This window comes from Mus musculus, chromosome 10 (genome assembly GCF_000001635.26).
Source record: "Mus musculus strain C57BL/6J chromosome 10, GRCm38.p6 C57BL/6J".
Taxonomy (NCBI): domain Eukaryota; kingdom Metazoa; phylum Chordata; class Mammalia; order Rodentia; family Muridae; genus Mus; species Mus musculus.
In genome coordinates, this window is record NC_000076.6 from 21,673,143 (window position 1) to 21,698,326 (window position 25,184).

The following is a 25,184-nucleotide window of genomic DNA, read 5'->3' on the forward strand; positions in this document are numbered from 1 at the left end:
GGCTAAAACTGCCAATCAGCCACAGCAGTGTCTTTTATGAGTTCCTGGATGAGCCCCCATCTCCTTCTGCCGAGTACTTCAATATGACCTTCTTTTTGCCAGAACATTCTAACTTTACATGTGCAAAACCATAGATGCCAGTTGGCCTGTACATGAATTTACAAGAGAGACCAATATTGTCTCTATGAAATGTGTGCATCACATCGCTAGGTGTGGTTCTCCCAGATGGTGGTTCTCCAGTACAAAGGGAGACCAAAGAAGCCATTCCTATGTATTTCCAGGCTCTCTTATGAAAATGTCTGCCATGACCCAATGTTTTATGCTACTTAGGATCTAGCTGCATGTAGAATATTAAGTTAGTTAAAATCATAATAGTCATTAGTTGCTTCTTCGCCTATGGGCTGAGATCAAGTGTAATAGTAGCCAATATATTGGCTCCAATAATCACAGACCTTATCTCTAATAAAAACACTTTGGCTTAGACTACTGAATCATTTCTTTGGTTGTATTTCCCTGTGATTGGTTGTTCTCACTACCTAATCTGTATGAGTCTAGTTATAAGTCTAAGTTATTATTGCCTCATTCATCTACAGCCCATGAGCACAGCACTCCAGTGGACCTGCACTGTGCTAGCTCACTGGGACTGACATCAAGTATATATATTAGTCTGTTCTGGAGTGAGTAGGACAAAGGAGTGTATCAGTCACTTGTCTTGTTGCTGTGGTAAAATAGCCTGACAAAAGCTCTTTAAGAAAGGAAAGATTTATTCTGGCTCAGAGCGCCAATGTTCAGTCCATGTCAAAGAGATGACAGCTCCAAGAGCATGAGGCATCTGAGGCTGTATCTACTGCCAGGGAGCTGAGAGATATGAGATGCTGCTCAGCTCCTTTGTAATCAGTCTGCTTTGATAGCCTAGTCCTCTCACACTCAGGGTGGGACTTCCCACTTTATTAGCCTAATCTAAATAATAGCTCACATGGTCAAGGATTTGATTGCATGATGATTCTAAGTCTCAGCAAGTTGATAATCAAGATGAACCATGATAATGGAGGATGGCCTGAAACTGCCAAGAGGCAATACATTTTTATGAATAAGGACCTGCTTTAGATATGAGCAAGCGGTAATAACACAGTAAGATGAACAGGGAATGGACTCTGTTGTATGTTGTTTCTCTGCATTAGCCAACAGTACATGCTAGAATCACAGCCTGAAGGAGTGATTAGGTGTGCTACAGTTAACTTCCCTTTTACTCTTCCTGACACACAGATAACAGTGTTTGTGGGTGTTGTTGGTAGGGTGCTGTTGGTGAGGTGTTATGGATAGGATGTTGGGGTGGGGTGTTGTAGGTGGAGTGTTGTTGGCAGGGTATTGTAGGTGGAGTATTGGTAGTAGGGTGCTATGGGTAGGGCATTTTTGGTGGGATGTTATGGGTGGGGTGTTGGTGGTGGCATATTGTAGGTAGAGTGTTGTTAGTAGGGTGTTGGTGGTGGGGGTTGATGGTGGGGTGTTGGTGGTGGAGTGTTGTGGATGGGATGTTATAGGTAGGGTGTTGGTGTTGGGGTAGTGTAGGTGGAGTGTTGCTAGTAGGGTGCTGGTGGTGGGGTGTTGGTGGTAGAGTATAGGTGTAGTGAAAAGTCAAATTAAAACATCTATGTTGGACTCCAGCATTCACATCATTTTAATCAGAACAAAATGCGTATATGAGGACAAAAAGGAAATTGTTTTTATGATCCTGAATGGGAGTAAAGTATTTTTTGTTCCTTTGATGTCGCATTTAAAGCAGACATTGAATAATGTAAAGATGAATGCTGAGATTCATGCTAATAATTTCAATTTCTTCAATTTTCAAAAACATTATAATTACAAATGAAAGCACTGACAAACCAAGAGAGTGACTCAGAAAGAAAAATAAATGCTTTATTTGTTAGTTCCCAAAGTAGCACATTCCTTTCCACTGTTTGCATACTGGGCTCTGCATGTTCACTTTGTTTACAGCCCTAACTGGTCCTGAGCTGTCTGCTCCCTGACCTTGCTATGCCATGAGTGAGTGAGTGAGTGAGTGAGTGAGTGAGTGAGTGAGGTTCAAGAAGAATGAAGAGGAAGTGAGACACGGAGGGGTGATTCAAGTCTCTTCTCTCTGACGGTCCACCCAGGCTCCTCTTTATTATTTAATTAGTAGCAATGATTAAATAATTTCTGATTTTTAAAAATTACAGCGATATAGGTAATTTCTGTTAGATTTTTCACCAGAGAGATGTCCCCATACTCGTTCTTGCTTCTGGTTTCTGTAAGTATACACTGCTCTTTGTTAAGCAGAAGTCTCCTTGCGACTGTAACTTTCTACAGAGCAAGTTCAAGGGGCGGTGTTCATGTGTGTCCCTTCAAAATTATGTCCTCTTCCAACCTTCCATTTTTCACCTCTTAACTTGAGATCACTAGAAACATTTTACATGTTTCCTGAGGGTTTTGAATCCCTCCCTCTCTTTTCTCTTGTGTCTTGAATTCTTTCTCTGTTATTCTAGGGACATATAATTGCAGTCAGGACCGAGCAAGGCCTCTGCAGGTGCCCTGTGGTTTGTACTTTCAGGAAGGAAGAATTGAATTCATTACAAAGACTCTTCAGATTCTCCTAAGTGTCCACATACACCTGCCAAGAACTCAATGACACTCTACCTCTCTCCTCCGACTTGCAGGGTAGCGATGGCGTCGTCTTACGTCATCCTGACGTCATCTTACGTCGTCATGACACCATCTTACGTTTTTTGATCAGAGCCGAAGCTCTGCCCTGCTTGTCTTTTCTGTCTCTTTGATTCCTCGCCTTACACTGTCAAGTTCCCCTGGTCTTGGTATCAGAAAGTGATGGAGACCAATCTGGTCCCTTGCATCTGTGTTCCCATGGACGTTTATTATTTCAGGACTGTCTTCACTGTGGGGCCGTAGGTACACGCTGTGTCCCTCTGATCTTCCTCATCATCAACTTCATGGCCAGAGGTTGTCTGTCACCCTCAGCTAAGCATTTGTGTTTCAGGCCCATTCACCTCTCCTCGTGTTCATTTCTCTGCACAGAATCATCTTCGGAAAGCCTTTCCTGTTCGCCCATAAGTCAGGGGCCCATGCTGTAGGCATAGAAATCCTACTGAAAGCCTGCCAGTGTCTTCAGGCCACACTTTCGTGTTATCCTTGAGGACGAGGGTGTAACTGTTCGCTACAAGTAGTTAACACAGCTGTCACTCAACACATACCTTTTTGGGCTGAATTAAAATAAAATGAATTATGTTCTCTAAGAGTATAAACGGTCTGCCTTCCAGACATTTAGGTGGAACACACACACACACACACACACAGGCACAGAGGGAAGGAGGAAGGCAGAGAGAGGGGGAGACAGGGAGAGAGAAAGGAGTTACAATCAGGAATGAGAAATTTAAGTCAAAGGCAGGTCACCAGGAAGGACTGCTCTATCTAGGTTTGGGTAATCCTTTCACAGAGAATCTTCTACAAAGATTCAACAAAATTTTCCCAGAATTCAAGTGTTCTGTTAGTAACTCAGAAGAAAATTAGCCATTTCAAGAGACGCTTGGGTTCGTTTCATAAATTTTAGCTAGAACTCTGACTTCTTAGTACTTCTTTATTTCCTTCTTGGAAAGTTAACTACCTGGGTTGTAGTTTCTGTCACTGTCCTGCGTCAGTCCTAAGAGTGACGTTTGTTCTTTTGGGTTAGAACAAGTACACTGGATTCTAAGAAATATCTTCCAGGCTTTTCGAGTGTCACTGTCTGGTTCTAGATCAGGCCAGTACCCTTTGCATGAAGCACAAAGGGCTTAAGCCTCTGGTGTGGACGAACCCCAGCCCCCACACTCAGTGTTGAGATTGTTCATTGGACACTTAGGAGAATCTGAAGAGTCTTCTGTTTTAGTTTCAGACTCACTCTATAGACTTGGCTGCCCTTGAACTCACAGAGATCCTCCTGCCTCTGCCTTTCAAGTGCTGGGATTAATTGTGTGCACCACCATTTCTGGCCTGTCCACCTGTTTTAGATAGTAGACTGCTTGTTTGCTTGTTTGTCTTTGTCAACTGATGTAAGGTCAGGCCATAAGGATGAAGGAGCCTCAATTGAGAAAATGCTCCCATTACAGTGGCCTGTGGGCAAGTCTGTAGGATGTTTTCTTGATTGAACTATTGATGAAGGTAGACTCAACCCACTGTGAGCATGCCATATCAGGACAAGGAGTCCTGGGGTTTCTAAGAAAGCAAGCTGAGCAAGCCATGGGGACAGTTGAGCCAGTGGCTCTCCTGCCTGCGTGTCCTCCTGCGTGTCCTCAGCTTCCGTGCCTGACTCCAGGTTCCTCTCTTGAGTTCCTGCCCTGACTTTCCTTCGCGGCACACTGTAAGCTCTGAAATAAAGTTCCTGCCCAACTTACTTTTAGCAATAATAGAAGTCAAATTAGAACAGGCAGCCCATCTGAAAACATGGCCTGGATTAGGATCCTGGACTAGGGTTCTGATACTTGAGTTTTTTCCCGAGTTCTGCTAACAGCTCTAATTTGGGGTTCAATTAACCCTCTAACCTTGATTTCTCTACCAACCCCTTCTACTCCTGAAAGTGACAATGGTTACTGCACTTCCCCATTTAATTTGAGATCTGAGGGGGAAAAATGAGAGTGGGATAGGTAGAGAGATGACTCAGAGGTTAAAGGCACTTTAGCTGCTCTTCCAGAGAAACGGGCTTTGATTTCTAGCACCTTCGTAGCAGCCCACAGTCACTTTTGACCTCAGTTCCGGGGGATCCAGTGCCCTCTTTTGGCATCTACAGGCCTTTCACCCACATGGTGCACAGACACAGATATAGACAAAAATGCTCATGTGCGAACAATAAAAAATATGTTTGGCTTCTCTCTTCTTCCGTCATCTTGCACCCTGCCCCTGATTCGGCTTCTTGCGGTGTCTTCTCACAAGACTTTCAAAATCAAGTGATTCCTGGCCAAGAAACGAAAGCAACATTGTCCTGTTTCTCAATGGATTTGATGAAAACTGGTAACAAAATCAGATACAATTCCAAGAGAGGGCAGTGGGAGAGAAGGCAGCCGGGTCCATAAGGATTCACACAACGGCAAGACTGAGGGTTTATACTGAGTTGTGCTCATCGGGCAGTCCTACCAGATGGAGCTCAACATTTTTAACCTGGAGACTTGCTCATGTCTAAATTAGGGGTGTGGTTTGTCCAGTAATAAAATGTAGAACCTTTCAAAAATTATTTTTAAAGTATATATGCATGCAGAGTTAAAAGGTGCCCTGGATGTGGAAGACAGTGTTTATTCTGTCCACACGGGACATGAGCTGCTCCTCTCGCCTTGCGTTACAAGCTGGATGGCTCAGGTGACTTTGGCCAGACAGGAAGGAAACAGACGATGAAGAAAGAGGATTAAGCAAGAAGAATAGAAGTAGCAAATAGCGTTACCCATTTTCCTGTGTGCTAACTTGGAACAGTTCTTAATAAAAGAGAATCACTTTGTACCCAGAATGGTTTTCCTCCAGCATGAGAGAGGGTGGTTGAATCCTGAGGCCCGAATGAAGCAGCATCTCATGTATGTTTGACACTGGTCAGTTCCCTCTTCCAGTGGTAGCCCCTCAGTGGCTCACAGGGTCCATCCTGCTTTGACAAAGTTCTAGAAAGCAAATCCTAAGGACACTATTCAGTTCTGCCACTGTGCCCAGTGGCATTGTGCCCAAGGTTGCAGCTTGAGCAATGAATGATTTCCTGCTCCTAAGGTCACGCAGCAAGCTGTACAGCCCCAGGAGTCACCAGAGAGGCGTCGTCTTCCCCTGGTCCATCCCTGAGCCACAGTGTTGAAGGACTCAATTGTTTAGTTTATTTTCTTTTTATTGCACCTTCTAGGCACCAGACTCACTGGAGACATCCTGACACATAATGCCTTATCCAGCACAATGAGATGCCCTTTACCTAGTCTTATGAAGGTACTGCCTTCCCTCCAGAACAAACAACGGAAATGCATCAGGAGGGCTCAGCTGCAGACAGAATGCACCTCGAAGCAGGAGCCACTTGGGGATTCCTCGGATGAAAGCAGATTTCAATGAACATTGTGTTTCAAAGCTTGCTTCCTCTCACCCTGCAAGGACCACAGAAGGAACATCCCACTTGCGGCTGCTGACACAAAGGAATGCTGGGACTGGGAGATTTTATCCGACCTTCCTGTGCCGCAGTAACAGAGCTCCGGTTGTGTCTTATAAGAATGGCTCATTGTTTCTTGGGGACTACTGGCTCCTTTGGGTGGGATCTGATGGCATCTCTGGAGTTGGAGGTGGTAGGTGGTACCGGGAGACCAGCCAGCTACAGGCCCCACCTTGTCGGCTCCCTGGAAGCCACTTGGCATGGCTTTCCAGTGGTGGATGCTACATCACTTAAAATTTAAACACGATCTGTTTGCTTACTAGTGTCTTCAGCTATACAAGCCAGGGAAATAGAAGTGATATCCAGGGTAAATTTGTTGGCAGAAAGTGTTTTGTTTTGTTTTTTTTCTACCGCCCCTCCAGCTGTTTGATTATTGACAAAACTGAGAAGCCTCAGAAAGTGTTTTGAAAATAGAAATGTAAGGATTGAAATCCGTATCTGGAGGGTTTAGATGCCTATTTGTGAGTATTTTTAGCTTGCATGACATAACCTCAAAAATGCATATTTGTCCAGTGAGGATGAACTCCCAGTTTTAAACCACCACAATTATAATGAAGAATATAAATTGATAACATTGGGCTAGTTAAAGTGGGCCAATCTTAGATACCGTCTCCTTTTTCTCAGAAAGTTTTTGGTTGTCTATCAGTAAAGAAACCATGATGGTTACGTGGCTGGCTACGTGGAGGACAGGATTTATTCTCTTCCTTTTCTTCTCCCTGTTCCTCGAGGCCTGCCGACACTTGTGATACATGAGAATCCTAGCATTGTCAGTAACAGCACATGGTAAGGAGTAAGGGTAACAACCATGACTTCTCCACAAAAGGAAAGGTCACTTGTCTGCCTGTAACTTTGTCCAGGTTTACAGGATAACAATATCACCAAACACCTTCTTTGTTCTGAACATCCTTACTGAAATTTCCACATATTGACATTAGCTATGAATATATTTATCTCCCCTTAGTGAGCTATGGGCAATTCAAGAAGGAGAATCCTATTTCCATTCATCTTTCTATTTCCAGTGTCTAGAAAATATCATATCCCTAATGATTGGCTGGGTGGTTGGATGCCTGTGCTATAGCATCTAACATAGTAACCAGTGGGGATTCATGTATCTAGTGACTGGGTGGGTGGTTGAATGTCTGTGTTATATCGTCTAACATAGTAACCAGAAGGAATTTGACTCAGGCTCTCTATGTCCTCCTTGGCATAACTGCACATGTAAATCAGTGATGCTTGTATTGGTCTACCCTTAGATGCACAGAATCCAGAGATTTTTCAATATCACATTGTTTTGCTCCTTTGGTTACAGCTGAGATGAGGTACAATGAGAATCGCATATATAGTCACGTATCTAGGAAATATGCCACAGCTCTCTGTTAAAACTCTAGATCTTTGATTGGCAATCAAATGCTCCTTGCATTATGTTGCCTTCTTTGATTCTCCTTGTTGGAGACCCTGAGGAACAGGGCACCCTGAGGAACAATCTCTCTACTGGCTGATCTGGGCAGTGGGCGATCAATCCAGGCCAGAGAGAAACCAGTGAAAAGACAGGCTTGGGGCTTCAGCATTCACATGCTCGTGCTGTAAAGAAAACTAACAAGAATGCTATTCAGGCTGGAGCCATTCAGTGTCTCCCTCAGATATCCCACTCAGAACTTACTGGCTGAAGGCTGGGTTGCCTAGGTAACCTCTGGAGACAGCCATGCCTAGCTCTACTCCACTGGCGAGGGTTTCTGTTTGATGTGGAAAAATCAGGTCTTCAGAAGCCTTATCCAGAGAAGCATATTCCTGTCTACTTACCAGTGAGGCTGATCTAACGATTGCATCTCCAGATCTTCCTGCTACAAGGAAATGTTCCAAACATATCCCTTCTGATAACCTGGTTGCTTCTTAGAAATCAGTTTACATCAACATTTGAGTTGTACAACCTAAGTAAATACTGTTTATACTATATTGATCAAACTTCAATAAAGCTTTGCTCTATAAAGACTGTATGTCAAGGCTGAAGAGATTGCTTAGTGGGTAAGAACACTAGCAGCTCTTCCAGAGAACCCAGCACCTATATGGTTGCTTACAACTATGTTATTCTAGTCCCAGGGAATCCAATTCCCTCTTCTGGCTCCTGAAGATCTCAAACATAAAATTACTATGCATGCATATATGAATGACAATAATAATTAAAAGTAATGAATTTAGGAAGGAATAAGGTAAAGAGAGTTGAAGGGAAAGAATGTGGTAAGGGTTAGAGGGAAGAAGGAAGGGAAGAAATGATGTAAAAATATATAATTTTAAAATTAAAAATGATCATGTTTAAATAAAGGAAGCAAAAAATGGTAAATATATGTACATGCATTGTATATGTATATGTATGTGTATGTGTATGTGTATGTGTATGTGTATGTGTATGTGTATGTGTATATGTATATAAGTGTGTGTGTGTGTGTGTGTGTGTGTGTGTGTGTGTGTGTATGCATGCCTATCATGTAGGGCCAGGAATTTAACCTTCCAAAATTATGGGGTATAGTGAACCACCTCTGTGAGGCTATTATCTTCACATATGATGTTGGAAATTAAAGTCTATGAGCATATTTTATGTAAAAGAAAAATGAATATAAAGAAGGAAAGATGGACTGGACATCAGATACAGTTGGAACTCATAAAGGCAAACAATTTTTTTTGTCATTTCTTCTTAATGATTTTTATATTGACTATATGGTGTTCTATAGGAGAAGGACCCTACACACACACACACACACACACACACACACACACACACCACACACACACACACACACACTCAGACCTGGCTGGAGAGTTCTATAAGCTTACAGAGGACCATCCAGAGGATGGTAGGTTGTTGCAGGCCTATCTGCTACCTCATGCAAGAAATGGCCAAGCAGTGAAAGGGCAGCATTCAGAGCTCTAAAATAACTGCAGCTTGCTTCTGCCTCCAGCTCTTGCCCAAGATTCACACTTGTGGCCCCACCTACCCAAAATACAAAGGAAAGGGAGTCCTAGGAGACAGAATTCAGCCTAGTCATGTCTGCTCACTAAACAGCCGTACCTTCCAGTCTGAACTCTCCTACCCCTCCTGTGTCACATTCAGTTTCCACGTTAAGGTTGTGCACTGTCCCCTCCCACCATGATGTATCTCCCAAGTACAACCAAAATCACACTTACCTTTCCTCCAGAAGAAACTCTAAGGCTCTTTTTCTTGACTTTGGAAGATGTTACCCTGTTGCCCAGGTGGCATGCACATCCCCTTTGGTACTCTATCCTATACATATTAAGTTACTACTCATCACATGGCAAGGAGATGTGAGAGAAGACATACAAAGGTAACAGATGAGACATTTATACTTGTATAATTACATATACATAGATAACCGTAACAAAATGAAATAGAAAGGCCCATAATTATTACTTATGTCTGCATGATCACATGGCCACAGATGAACAGTTATAGTCACCTTTTCCCATCTCCCTCCCTCTGATTGCCTGAGTTGGTTGTGGATTCTTGTTTAATGGTGTGGACCGAATCTTTTTTTCTCAAAGGCTCGGGGTCATTAGCAGTTCTGCTAATTGAGTAAGTGGTTTCCCATTGCCTTTAATTACAGTTAAGAGAAGACTGGGAGCAACCTCTAAGATCTTTAGCTCTTTCGCACATGCATGCCTTTGCTCTCTCATGCAGAAACAGTTTCCTTACAAATCAATTCCTTTTCGTCTGTGGGTTAGATGTCATGAGTCAAGAAGCTGGGCGGCAGTCTACTTCAATCAACTCATAGCATGGTTTGAATTGAAGCCTTCCTCTTTCTGAAACTAGTATCCATGGACACTGAGAGCCCAATGCCTCAGGAATTGGACGGATGAGATGTGCTCAGTAGATCACTAGTAGTAATAGTGAGATGTTATTTCCTGACTCCTAAATCCTACTACAGGAGAAACTGAAATATGAATTATATGCTGACCTAGGTGGAACTTTGCATCTAAAGAACAGTAAGTGGGCCTTCAAAAGAATAGTCTGTCCGTCTATTAAGCCAATGAAGACCACAGTAAGATCAATAGCTGGCATGCATGCAGCCACTTCTGTGCCCCCTTTGCCATGGAAGAAGTCTCAATCACGAGTGACACTGTGTGAAATCCGTTACGGTTCTGGTTTGGGGGTGGGAAGGGGTTAGCAGAAATACTGCGGGTGTAGGAGTCAAATGCCTATTCACAGTGAGTCTCTATTCTAGGAAGAGAAAATATGCGTCTCTTCCATGAGGAAAATGATGTGGTGTCAATTAATCTGCTAATGGATGTCTTGCTAGGAACTGGGTGTGGTGCCAAGTCAAGGTCTTGTTGGCTATTTGAAGACTAAGCACACAGCAAATCCCTTTCCAGCTTTTTTTTTTCTTTCTTTTTTTTTCAGAGCAAAGATTATGGTGTGCTCATCAGAGAAGGCACCAAGAAGATGAAGGAGAAGCTAAGGGGAGACAGGTCAGCTTCAAGCCAAGGACCTGCCTCACAGTGGAGAGGCCGGCCAGCAGAAGAGCATGAGGGAGCTAAATGCGTTAGTGTTTCATGTCTCCCTCGCCTTCCATCATTAAAGCCTTTCTTGACAGTTCTCCCTACTCAGAAACATGAAGGAATTGTCAGAAATCTGGTTTAGCTTAAGCACCACACACACACAACTTGGGGTAGATTATTTGAGGATAGAAACCTGTTTGAGATAAAGGAAAGCAGCCCTTGTGCCCAGGAATTCTCATCAATTTTCCTTAAGAACCTGAAAGGTTTTTTTCTTCTTACCTACAAAGCATTGATTCTATAGTGTGTGTGTGTGTGTGTGTGTGTGTGTGTGTGTGTATGTCCCACACTGGGGAGATTATCAAAAGAGATGTTTTTGGAAACATGCTACTTCTTAATAAATAAATATTTAACACTATGAAAATATATTCACAGTAGGAGTGTATTATTTATCAACCAATTCCTAGTGAGACTAAATTTTGTTTAGCTTTAAGATTTCTTTCTCTTTTTTTTTTTATACTGTTCAAAGAATTTGAATTTGCTTTAAAGTGTAAAAATGTGCTGCAGGCAGAAGGCAGTGTGAAATGTTCTTGCATGATAATGAAGAGAAAAACTCAAAAACTTGCTCTCCAGCTCGCCTGTGCCGATGCTCTGAGGTAAATGACTGCAGGGCTTTCAGAATCCACCGTCCTGGGACCGCCCTTTCCTAGGCAAAGCATCCTCCTCCTTCATGCAGTCAGAGGCATTTCCCTTTTGTTTCTGGTCCATTCTCTCAGAGAAAACTGACAACCACCGATAGATAACCTCTTTATTCACCAATTTCCTTAGAAAATGATAAGAAGGGGGTCCTGTCTAGGAAGACAGAGGTGAGTGTATGTGCCAAGCTCCAGCGGGATCGGAAGAGAATTCACCATGGAGGACAGCTACCAGGAAAGCAGCCATGTCTGAGACTGATGGGAGGGTGGTGCTCAGATCAGCCCTTCCTATCTCAGACCCACACATGATTTCCCGATGAAGACATTTGTCCACCCAGCATCGCTGGTGTCTCTAACCATTCCTACCACAGAACAACAGCTGTCAACACCTGCCCCAGACACAGAAGCCAGGAGAGACTGCAAGTGGGAAAGGGACTGCAATACAAAAACAACTCTGTCCTCTTAGGGACAAAATTGCTCCTATCCATTGCTGACTATGTATCATCTTTGACAAGGACTTAACTATGTAACTTCTAATGAATATGATCACTTAATTAAGGAAGCAAGTTGTCACGTGGCTCTTCAGACACCTGGTTCTATGCCAAAAGGAGTCTGGTGGCTTTTCTTTACTAGGGCATTTGAAGTTTAAAATTTCAAATGAGGTTGATGTGGAGAATCAGTGCATGTTAGGGTCACAATAGACAAAGACCTGAATGACTGGACAAAGGAGGGAGGGGCATAAGAGAACGGAAAATTTTAGGGGACTTTTCCACTCATGGGCAGCATACACCCTCATGCAAACAAAGCCTTGAGGCTAAGACCATATTTTTTTTTTAAAGTGATGAAAGATTTGCTAAGGCCTGGGAGGGGGTGAACAATGGCTCTTTTTTAAAATCCTCCAAAATTCAGTCCGACATGCTAGCAGTTGCAGGGGAAAGCCTTTTGTTTCTGTTTCCAAAATGTGAGTTTCCTTCCTGGAGCCCAGAAAGTTTGAGCTGCTGTCTGTCAGAGGCCAGAGAGCTTAACTGTCAGCCTCTCTGCCCTGACATCTGTCCTTGTCCTGAGTCCCTCACGCTGTTAACCAGCCACCTCTGACAGGAGACACTTGGCTCCGCTAGTCAGAGAGAAGCCACCAGGCGGGTTCTGGAACTCTTAGTTTGCTGGGTGTCGCTCAGTAGCAGCCTCCAGTGAGCTGCTCTCCACGGTGGTCTGTACCCGAGTGGGGATGACAAGGACTCCTGACCACACGAGTCTTTGCCACCTGTGTCTTCTTCCCTTCTTCCTCCACGGATTGTTAGAACCACTTAAAAGCAAAACACCAAAAAAAATACCCCTGGTATCTTTAGCTGCTCCAGCTCACTGTGTTCAGATGCAGTTGCTAAGCTCTGTTGGATAAAACTTAGTACTTAGAGAAAAGTCCACACGGAGTTTTGTTGTGGTGGTGGTGTATTGTGTTGTGTGTTTAATTCAGCTGTGGATAATAGAACAGGTTGCCTTTTAAAAAATGCTGTACCCCATCTCCTCCTCCTTTCTCTATCTGACTTCCAACTGCCAGCCAGTCTGGGAACAGCTCGAAGCTCACTGTGGTCATATGCTATACTGTACTTTGGTGCTTAACAACCTTCATCGAGCTGTCACAAACGGATGATCTCATCGGTCCTCAGATGACCCTGAGATGTGGATAGGGTTGCTGGATTCTTTATCACGGGTTCCCACATGAAGAAAGGAGAGTAAATAAATTATATAACACAGCCAAGGTCACTGTGGCAGTGGTGCAACTGGATTCCAACAGAAGCATTCAACTTCCGGGCTGGCCCCCTGGTTTGTTTACCTTTCCACCTTTGTCGATGGGGCCGATCCAACCCTGTTCAGGAAGGTTATGTGCCTCCTTTGAATTCACCGTTTCTCATGGTAAAGGTTAGCAAGAGTGTAGCCACAGTTCTCTGGTCTCAGTACCTACACACATTTGAGAGGTGACAATTTTTTCTGTTTCTATGTTCTGTTTTCATGCTGGCTTATTATTGTCTTTCCTAGCAGGGATTTTCTATTTAAAAGTCATAATGGGAGCAATTTCTTTTATCTCCTTATTTTCTCTCTTCTGTGTTTTCCCTTCCTTTGTCTTTCTTCTCACACTTCCTCTTTGCTTCCTTTTTCTCTCTGCCTGCCTTTTTCCTGCTTCGTGTGTGTGTGTGTGTGTGTGTGTGTGTGTGTGTGTGTGTGTGAGAACATCTCTATGTGAGTATGTGTTATGTGTGTGAGTGTGTGTATGTGTGTATGTGTGTCCGAGTGTCTATGTGAGAATGTATATGTGACTGTGTGTGAGTTGTGTGTATGTGAGTGTATGTGAGTGAGCATGTGAGTGGGTGTGTGAGTTTGTGTGTGTGTGTTGTGTAATTGTGTGTGAGTAAGTGAGTGGGTTGTGACTCTGTGTGTGTGTGTGTGTGCTGCTAATTATGTACTATAATTTCTGGCTAAGGTATAAGTGTTGAGGCCATACGATTTCACAGGCTGTTATTTTGTCAGTGAATTTTTTTAAGTAATAATTTTCTACATGAGTGAAGAGTAGACAATATTTACACTAATCAAAGAACACATATGGTTAAAAAAAATGAAGACAATATAACTTGCAGATTTCTTCAATGGGCAGTGCCACTTGTTCCTTGTCTTCTCAAATGAAGAATTCCATGGAGGGACACGGGCAGTTTAACCACAGGTAGATTTAGCAAAGCAAAGAGGGATGGAGTGGGCTGTTCCAAAGGGGCTTAGAAGGCTGGTGGATTCTGTATGCTGATTTAAGAGGAACGTATGAATATTTATGGATGGATGGCATATTTATGAAGGCGAGGCCAACTTTCTCCTGTCCAAGTTAGGGTAGACTAGATCTCTTATCTAGGGTATTTCTTTTGTAATTCTCTTTAGATATCTATGGGAGGTGGTGGGTGTGGGCCGGTGTTTCAAAGGCATGTAGAGGTGATTGCATAATACAGTCAGTCACAGAATGTGTCATATTGATGGTGTTTGTTGATAAGTCATGTATGGCAGGTTGTTGGCTCGCCTTCCCCCCCCCCAAAAAAAAAAACAATAATAAGAGAGAAGAGATAAGGGGCATTGCAGTGTTGTTTCTCTTTTTATGCTTGTCAGGTTGGGTGCCAGAGGTGAAGCGGGTGGTTAGATAGCAGCTGCACCCTAGAAGCCATGGGTCATGTGATCCGAGCGCAGCTACATACACCAATCATTTCTACTTCTGTACTTTTATCAACGGAATTACAGCAACCTATGTTTTCAGTAAACTTTAACTGCGGGTTTCATTTCACATTTTAAAAATCGTTATTAAAGCATCAGCCTGCTGAAATGATTACACAAGCCTAGAACGGTGCTTCGGGGAGGAGAGATGCGGCTTCTCCGCAGGAGCGAGCAGGGTTTTCAAAGGAAGAGTGGAGGGGAAAGGGCATCGGGGTTTCTTCCACTTTAATATGAAAATCATGAGCATTCATAGGAGTGCTGTCGACTACCTATTAGAAAATGCATGCAGCATGAATAATCTACAGAGCTGACTGCTTTACAGAGATGCTTTTAAAAAAAGAGGGGTTGCTTTTTGCGACCCAGGAGATTTTTGTTGTTTTGTTTTACACCCCAGGTTGTTCTAGAGGGGAGGGGAGTATATGCTTACTATTCAGAAATGAGCCCTCACTGTGAAGTTGGCAAGAGAAAGGAAAAGCCTAAGAAGGGTATTCTGCTCCACTCTGAGTTTCTTTCCCTTTTGGGGCAATAATGGATGGAATGGTTGTCAATACTCCTGAAAATGGAATTTGTTTAAAAGGACTTTAAATGTTATGTTTCTCCCTTAAGGCTGAGTAACAAAGTGTCACTGTGCGAAGTCTTCAAGCTTCCCTGAATGAATAAGGAAATAGATCAGACCACAGAAACTGAGAAATGTCCTGTAGAGTCATTTCGATGACAATTTTATTTTTGAAGCTGGTCATTTAGTACACCCAAGCACGAAAGCTAACAGTGATGAGCAACAGAATTGTCACCGTTAAGCTCATTTTATGTCCAGTAGAACTGGGTTAAAAAACCAAGGACTGTGCTGTCGTCCAAAGCTTGAGCTGTGCACAGGGTTCTGTGAAGGGTCTTGCTCAACTGTCCTGCACGGGAACCTGAGGCTGTTAGCGGTGTCCTTGTGAGTTTTAGCTAGTAGACTCAGGGTGAGGGATGGTGAGTCTAGGACGTAACTGAAACTCTCTGCTCACAAGCCGGAACTGGCAGTTTGTAAAAACAAACTTCTGAAAGGAGTGCAGATGAATGTCATGGCAAGTCAAACTGAACTTGGTGTGATAAACTGAACCCTATATGCCTATAAGAACAAGGAGTTCCAAGGCAAGATATGCCAGGCTTTGAAAAGTCCTCAAACAGAGAGCACAGCATTTGTATCGGACATTTCCTTTCCTCAACTGCTTGCGTGTCTATTTCAATATTAATTTGAATGTGTTTTCTTCAAAACAGAGTAATTGTCTCCAAGTTTTAAAAAAAAAAGTGTGACCATCAAGACTATAAATGCATTGTACTTAGTGGGTTGTTCTAAACAGCAACTCGGTCTCAAAAACAGCCTGGAGCACAAACTTAGGTTGCAAACAAATAACATAGGTATACCGTTTCACCTGTATAATGACAGCAGGTAATGGTAAAAAGCCCATCTTCAGGACCCCATGCATGGCGTATAGCCATGAGGAAAACAATCTATTAGGAAGCTAGAAAACTGGGTTTGCATTCTTCTAACAAGCTAGAGTAGAGAAAGACAGGGAAGTGTGTCTATGCAGTGTCAGAGGACATTACAAGTACTGAGTCGTGGCTACTCTGGTAGAAAGTGTACAAGCCTACGCCCTTATATAACTTGTTAAATTGAATATTAATGGTAGAAGTACTCCTTTAAATGTATGGTTTGTGATTTGAGTTGTTTTAAAAGAAAAGAATCAATTTCTCTGATTTTCTTTCATTTCTTGAAATCTGAACACACATGGGGGATGGGCTTTCGCCAGAGGCGAGTGTGAAGACACTAAAGGGGCAGATTTGCAGGCAAGACGACTACATAAGGGAAAGTAAAATTCAGGGGAAAGTCCTTGGTTGAATGGCTTGTTTCAAGTTGAATGACTGTGGATGCAGCCCAACAGTCAAGGCAGTTTACCATCTGAGCCTAATCCTCCTGCACAATACATCTATCCGATCTTCCCCCATGAAGCCCCTTTCTTATCACCTATGACTCCCCTGTGACCTTCTATTTCCTACCTTTGTGCTGTGGTTATCTGCTTCCTCTAACCTGTACTTTCCTAGGTCTCTCTGATCAACCTCCACAGTTCGACCTCTTCTGAGAAGCCACCACGATAACCTCAATCCGATAGGTCCTGGCCCTTTCCTGAACTCAACAACAGCCAGATTCTGGAAGCCGTTAGCCTGTGCCCCTGATAACACCCACATCTTTGCCACCAAGATCTCCTTCCTCCTATTCGCAGAGCTTGACATATTTCTTGTCTTTTCTGGCAAGTAAATGATTACCGTACCCCCCAGTAGAGGCACATGATTCCTCAAAGCCTGGTTCCGACCCCCCACGTGCTCTTTCTCTCATCTGTAGTTGGCTTGCCAAGGGCCTGATTCCAAAACCGGAATACAGTGATATCAGAGGGTCAGCAGACTTTCCTGTAAAAGGCTAGGTTAAAAAAATTTTTTTTCTTTTTTTTTTTAGAATTTATCTAACTATAGACATCTCTCTCTTCCTCAAGTACCCCGATCACTCTTCTTCGCTCCCAGCTTGCTTATATTACCTAATTCTCCTCAGCTTCTCTACTTTGCCCGGTCCTCAGCTAGAGAGCATCAGGCTCCAACCAACCATCCTAGCCAGAGCAGTCTGTTTTAGGGCCACAACTTCAGAATCTAACAGAAGGCTTCCAAGGGGGACGGAGAATCAAGGGACAGCCTTGGAAGAGCGAAAAGGGACGTGTTTCATTGAATCTCCAAAACTTGTCGCAACCTCAGGAGCATCTGACATGTGGATTAAGCAAAGCATTGCTTAGAATCCTCGGTCATAGAGAGCAGCGCCAGAGCGAGCAGGACCGGGGGGTGGGGGTGGGAGAGAATCCTCCGTCTTGTGTTTAACCTTCTGAAGTTTTAAAGAAGCAACAAACAAACAAACTACAAAACAAACAAAACCAGAAAACAAAACAAAACTCCACACCTGTTAGGTTGCTTCCCTGGTCTCATTCCTGAACCCTCTGAAAACCCTTGTGGTCACGTGACTCTGGGAGCTGAGTCGGTGGGAAGAGGAACGGAGTTTGGAAGAGCGTGGTTCGCTCAGCATCTCGCCCTCCCGAGGACAGTGCGCTGCTCTGCTAAGAGAGGAGCTGGGTCTCACCTGCACCTGCCCGTCCTTTCCCTTAAAAACAGCAGATTGCGTTTGTTTTGGTGTCTTCCCCTTCCTACGATAATTGATGTTTGTTTTGTTCCTTGAAACTGCACACTTCCCCAAGATCAAGCTGTTTTCTTTCTGGCTTCGGTTACTTACCTCCGAAGAAGTTCGAGAGGCACTAAACAAACACTCAGCTGGAGAGAACACCATCCTTGTGGGACCTGTTCTTTTTAAGAATCCAAGCACAAGGTCACTTTCTGAATGGGATACAAAGAGCAGCATTCTGCAGAATGGAGAGGTCACCGTTTACGTATGTTTCATTAATAATGAGTGAAGGGAAACAGATTCCCAACTTCTATCCTCACTGCCAATGATAAATATTTAGATACGGAAGTACTAGTCACACTGATTGGTTTTATTAAACTGTGTACGCGCATCAGACTATCGAGATAATGTTCTACAATGCACGCATCTTTTCTCTCTGTCTTTTTTGTGTGTGTCTGTGTCTCTCTGTGTATGATATGCTTGTGTGTGAGTGGGTGCTTGGGTGCGTGCAGATGCATGTGTGTGTGTGTGTGTACATGTGTGTGTAGAGGCCTAAGGTTATCATCAGGAATTTTTCACCCAGTTCTTCTGCCTTATTCTTTGTGGCAGGGCGCTCCATCAAGCCCAGAGCTCACCTATTATACTGATCTCGGTGGCCAGCTTACTCTGTGGATCCAGACTCTACAGGACCAGGCTGAAATATGACTTGTTCTGCCAATCTAGAGTTACAATCTAGGATTCCGGAGGGAGATCCATCACTCTGGGGTCAGAATCCAGGCCCTCTCGCCTACGTGAAAAGTGCCTTTCCATAGCTGGCTGAGAGAAGTCCCTGCTTTGTGTTTTGGATGGGTAAGCCTTCTTTTCCCAAATCTTGATGAAAAAAAGCCTTAGATTACATCTTAATTCTTGGCAGCTACAGACAATGCATTATGAAGCTGTTGTGTGTGAGCTTTGGCTCTACCAGCTTTGTCCTCTGAGAAACTGTCCTTGTGGGCCCTTAAGAAGCAACAAATTCACACCTGCATCAAAGCCAATGTTTCTGGATGTCCTGAGGTGTTGTCTTCAGTAGCTGCAGCCTTCATGGAATCGTCCTCTGGGGCAAGCCATTTGGTCTTCCTCACCTGAATCTGTAGGCTTCCAGGACCCACCAATGGGAGTCAGAGGCAGGGAAAGGGAGGCTGATAGAAACCATCGCACAAGTAAGCACCTATGTAGCTGGTCTAAGGTTAGCACAGACTGGCATCAAGAGATGGATTAGAGTTGCTTGTGTGCCTAATCTTCTACCATTCATTTAATTACCTGAAATATAATTTGATGGACAGGTCCAGCTCTTCCCTAAGTTTCCTGATGTGGGTTTATTTCAGAGAAAGGTTTCTGTTTATTAAACCGATTGATCAGGACGTGTAGCTGATGTTGCACACTTCCCTCCCCAGTAGAAGAAGAGCACTGCAGGCTTTGAAAGACCTGGGCTCTTGCTCGCTGTTGAGAGAATCCACAGAAGGCTCCGGTGGAGAAGCCATCACTTGGAAAGCTCCTCACTTGAGCCTCAGTTGGCTCAGTCCTGTGTCATTCTGGGAGCTGTGTACGTTTGTTCTTTTTCTGAACCATAGATTCTGACACAGTATTTTGCAAGTTCTTAATCTTTTTATTCCTAAAGACTGACAGGCATTTGGAAAAGTTAACAATTCTGTGAGAATGAATAGGCTTATGTCCAAAAGCAGGTTTGTTTGTTTGTTTGTTTGTTTGTTTGTTGGTATCCTATTTTTAAGATGACTGTTCCAAGAGCATGAGCCTAATGTTCAAAAGGTGTAAGAGCTTTGGCCTTGAGACCCTTGTGGGTTTTCATTTTGTCACCAGTGTTTGGGTTTCCTGGAGACAATCACTTAGGTGATGCCATCTTGTAATATAAGGTCCAGAGGATTTAATAAGGGAAAGGCTCTTTAATAATTATAGCTTCTATGACATCCAATCATATTTTATCAAATGTCTCTTTTCCTCATCACTTGTGGTCCATTTTAAAGACAAACTGAAGGGCGATTGTCTTGTAAATGATCTTTGTATCCTTCATGGTCTCATATGATCTAAGTAGTCACTGGCAAGAATTCTCCAGGTTTTTTGTTTGGTTGGTTGGTTTGGTTTTTTTTTTTCTTTCTGTTTTTTTGTGTTTCTTTCACTGATAACTTGTTTTATATTCAAGTACCTGTTAGACTATGAACACAACCTCATAATCCATAAAACAACATTTTATGGCACAATGGAAGTGAAATGAATGGAAGCAAAAATGAATATTTATTTTATAGCATGAATGTTGGTTTTATCCCATGTCTTGGCATGTTTTCTCATATATCTATAACTCTGTAGAAGATAACCTGCCAGAAGTTGGCATTTCTTTGTAAAGCCATACACAAATGCAATTGAAAAACCAAAGCCTTTTGTGCTAAATGGATGTGGTGACCACACCTGTAGCCACAGCACTGAAAATGCAGAAGGATAATGAGCTGGAGGTTTGCCTGGACCGCCCCATCCATCCCTGTATCCCATCTTGGGATCTCAGTGTGAAGGCCACCCTAGAATGACCTTTCAGGGTACCCAAGTGCATCCCCTGTTAAATAATTGTATATGCAGCACTCTCACTACACGACAGTCCTGATCTTGGGTTGTTTAGAAACATTCTCTTTGCATTGGGGAAGTATAAACTCGCCCATCTGTGTGACAATTCAGCACCAGAATGGTGTGGGACAAGTTAGGTGGTGTCTGTTTCTGTAAATGACATATTGATGTTCCAGCCAAACATAATTAATTTAAAAGACCTCATAAGGTGTGAAGTGTATCCTTAGCCCCCAAGACCCATGTCCTTACAAGAAAGAACTGTCTCCCGTAAGTTGTTTTCTGATGCACACATATGCACTACCCATACACACAAATTAATTAATTCACATTTTAAAAGAAATGAGTATTAAAATGAGGGTTTTTTTTGTAATTAAAAACCTGCTGTGTAGTAAATGTACTACTTTTCTATTGGAATTCCTTATTTTGGCTTTAAATAATACTTCTATTGTTTTATCAGCAATGCTTGTAGGAGGAAGGCATTCATATATGCATACGTTTTGTGTAAGTGTTCACATATGTGTGTAAGTGTTCACATATGTGTATATGTGCACAGGAAGACCAGGCATCAATGTTCAGCACCTTCCTCTACTGATCTCCACCTTACGCCTTGAGGCAGGGTTTCATCCTGAGCCCAGAACTCACTTATTTCACAGGAAGAGGAGCCTGCAGGCTCTGGGGTTCTCGGGCTGCTACATCCCCAACACTAGGACCACAAGTGTGTCTCACAAGGTCTCTCTTTTCACATTTGCATTTGAACGCATGTTCCTATCTTGTCCTGGCAAGCTCTTTACCAATTGGGCCTTCCCTCCCTGCATGTATCCCCCAGCCCCCTCCCACCCCACCCCACCCCCACCAGCAATGGCAGCATGCCTTTGGGAGCTCACTGGAGATGCACTGTTGAATGGCCAACTACAGGCTTGCAGGGAAAGTTGACATAACGAGTCTAGCAGAGAGGATTTGAGGCCAGAAGGGTTGATGTGAAAATGATGGAGAGACACTGTGGGTTCTTAATTCCGAGCCTGTATGGTAGTTGGTTTTCTGTTGCTGTGACAAGAAACCCAAGGAAAACAAGTTAAACAAGGAAACATCTTTCAGTCTCCTGCTTTCAGAGATCCTACTATGTGTTAACTCAGCTCCATCGCTTCCAGGCAATGAAGAATTCAGAATGAATAAACCTGAGAAAAGGAGGCATCCCTCAATAATCCACACCCCCCCCCCAACCCAACCCCTGCCAAGCTGGGCCCCAACTAAGTTTCTGCCACTCTCTCATAGTCCCTCAAATGATAAACCTATCTGTTGATCAACTGAGATAAGTCAGAGCCCTCAGAACCCAGTCATTTCCCTAAGCCCTGTGAACCCTGGTGCAGGAGCCTTTTGGATGCATTTCTGAGCTAAACCAGAAAGCGCACTCGACTGAAATGCTAAGAGCCCAGAAAACACAGGACTGAAATACTCGCAGTGGTTAAAATTCATGTTTAGTGGTTGCTTTACCCCCTCCAAATGACATCACATAGAAAAATCACGAATAGATGTATGTGTACGTGTGTCTCTGTGTGCGACGTGACAGGAGCTCATTACTAGATCCTTTGTAAAGCTGCCGTAGCAGGATCAGTTTATACTGAGTGTCTTCTCATAAAATAGTTTATGTGGATTTTTATGGTTCCTGGATAACATGACAGAAACCTGCACTGTGCTGTGCTTCCTGTAGCTGTAGCTTCCTCCCTGTCTGGTCTGTGCACAGTCTATAGAATAAACAGAGGGAAGCAAATGGATGTGCCAAAAACAGAGTGAACGTTGCAGGGGCAGACCGTTTCCTGTCTCATGCAGAGGAAGACTTCACATCATGGCCATCGTGGCCGGCGTGTCATCTATGCTGTCTGGCTCAGTGTCTCCTAACTTCCTGGAACAAAACCAAGCTAAACAAAGCAAAAAATGACAATTTCTCTGTGTTTTGGAATTCTAAACTCCTATTACAGGAACACTAAATCTTTCAACCTACTGAGTACCGCGCCTTCCAAGATGAACAGTGGTGTTTATGGTTTGTTTTTAAAACTTAATGTCTCCAATATGTAGCTCACATATTGTGATAACAGAGTTTAAATGCTGTTCCCCAATACTGCTAGGCCTTGCATCAAGAGAAAAGTATTGGCTCATAGAAATTAACCTTTGCTGGGCGTGGTGGTGCACGCTTTTAATCCCAGCACTCGGGAGGCAGAGGCAGGCGGATTTCTGAGTTCAAGGCCAGCCTGGTCTACAAAGTGAGTTCCAGGACAGCCAGGGCTATACAGAGAAACCCTGTCTCGGAAAACAAAAATAAAGAAAAGAAAAGAAAAGAAAAGAAAAGAAAAGAAAAGAAAAGAAAAGAAAAGAAAAGAAAAGAAAAGAAAAGAAGAAAAGAAAGGAAGGGGAAGGGAAGGGAAGGGAAGGGAAGGGAAGGGAAGGGAAGGGAAGGGAAGGGAAGGGAAGGGAAGGGAAGGGAAGGGAAGGGAAGGAAAGGAAAGGAAAGGAAAGGAAAGGAAAGGAAAGGAAAGGAAAGGAAAGGAAAGGAAAGGAAAAGATATTAACCTTTGCATTTCGTTTTTTTGAAAATGGCTTAAACAAAATTCATTCTCCCTTAAAGATCAATTGAGCGTTAGGATTTGAGCAAATAAATAACAGAGGAGTTGGGTAAAATAGAAACAAATGTCACTTTATACTGTGAATTAGTCAAGCTTTCCCAAGTGTACTTGTTGGGCAACTGACTTCTGTATCAGGTGCTCAATGTCATTTGCCTTTGTAGGAAAATGTCTCTTATAAAGCAGAGATTGTGTTTCCTCAGTTCTATCCCTGGTGGCAACGTTGTCAACCTCGCTGTTTACTGAGTAGGAAATTCAGCATTATCTGTCAAGCAGACTAGGTGACAGCCGAGTATCGCTCACCACTGTGAAAGGAATGGCCTGGGTTCTGCATAGATTGGGGGATTCGTGTCAGATCAGCTTTGAGGGTGTTCTCCTGAGTGTGCAGTAGGGATGAGTGAGGTGTCCCGAGGGCAAAGGCACAAAGGAGACCCACAGAACAGGAGAAGGATCGAGTGTGCACTTGTATAAGAAAGATCTAGCTGGTTGACTCTTTAACATCTATGTTTTAAATACTTCTTTAAAACCATGTTATTGAAACTTTTTGGACAATAACGGAAATAATTTTCTGTTTGCCGCAAGTATCCGAGATGTATAGGGAATAGAAAATGCATCAACCTAGGGGAAACTGAAGAAGAGTTATCAAATCCAGGGACTGCATCCTGCTAGGGGAAGTGAAAGCAGCTTTCTGAGTCACAGGCAGCCGTGGCCTGCATGACTTTGTGCGTTTGTTGTGTTTCTGTAGTCCTAGGATGGACCTGAGGGTCTTATGCATGCTAAGTAAGCACCCACCACTGACCTACAACCAGCCAGGCCCCAGCTCCAATTTATAGCACTTTGAAGAAGAAAGATGTGCACAATTCATTTCTATTCAGTTTCCTTCGTGGACAAGCATCCTCACTGTGGCAGCAGATCAAGCTACAGACCTCCTTTAAATTCTCCAACTCCTATCTTCTTCATTATAAAATAAGAGTTATAAATGAAACTTCCTTTCTGACAAGGTTAAATAGGTTAGTCCTTGAACAGTCTTTATTATTATTATTATTATTATTATTATTATTATTATTATCCGAGACAGGGTTTCTCTGTGTAGCCCTCGCTGTCCTGGAACTCACTTTGTAGACCAGGCTGGCCTCAAACTCAGAAATCCACCTGCCTCTGCCTCCCAAGTGCTGGGATTAAAGGCATATGCCACCACCACCCGGCCCTTGAACAGTTTTAATAGTGCCTTGTATATCAAATTTGGCACTATGAAAAGTATTTGTTTTTTAAGCTGTTGTATTCAGGAAGGGTGGGGACCTTACTGTTCAGGTAGATTCTTATGCTTACTGTACAGATAAAAAAAAAATTGAAATTAGTGAAGTTCAGTAATTCCGCAAAGCTGAAGGAAGAAAGATGTTAACTGTTCAAAGCCCCAAAGTAGGCTGTGCCTCCTATACCATGATGCCATACAAACTAGGCATGGAGCAAGAAGAATGTTCTGGAATGGCCTCTGTGCCCCAGCTCAGACTCAAAAGGGCTGTGGCATCTTCTTAGCTCTTTTAACACCCTGCCAAGAACGCAACAGGGCCCCTCCTAGGTGACAGAAGCCAATGAGAAAATTGAAATGCCCATGTGCATATTAGTGTAGGCTCATGTCTGGAATGGGACTGTGGTTCCCCTGGGTTAATTCTCCATCAGTTTGGAAGGGCAGACTCTGGACCCTTGCTGAGTCACTCCATACACAGCACAGACCTCTGAAGGAGACTGCCTCCTATCTCATCTCCAGCCCTGTGACCTTGGGCAGGTCCTTTACCTCCTCAAGGCTGAATTAAGAGAGGACTCATGCCACACCTCTGACCAACTTAACTCTGATCGCACAGAAGGCAACTATGGAAGAGTTATTTGTTAACATTCCACTGAAATGAACTGAATATCAGGGGGAAAGTGGCAGTCTTCTAAGTGTAAAAATTAAAGGTGAACAGTTTCAGATTAATACAGTAATTCCACTCAGAAAACATCTTGGGTCTTATCCTAGGGACAGTCACTCTCCCAGAAGAAGTATTATGTTCTAAAGTTTAGTTCATGGCACACCTTGGCCTATCTCTGGAATGTGTATCTAGGAATTACACAGTATGTATTCTTCTGTG

At 43.3% G+C, this 25,184-nt stretch overlaps 1 long non-coding RNA gene across 1 annotated transcript; it reads left to right on the top strand.

Moving 5' to 3' along the window:
- Positions 1–17,702: 17,702 nt before the first annotated feature.
- Gm5420 (predicted gene 5420) lies at positions 17,703–20,836 on the top strand. Its single transcript, NR_045843.1, has 3 exons — positions 17,703–18,095; positions 18,440–18,679; positions 19,264–20,836. It is a non-coding gene; the product is annotated as a predicted gene 5420 (long non-coding RNA).
- Positions 20,837–25,184: the final 4,348 nt, after the last annotated feature.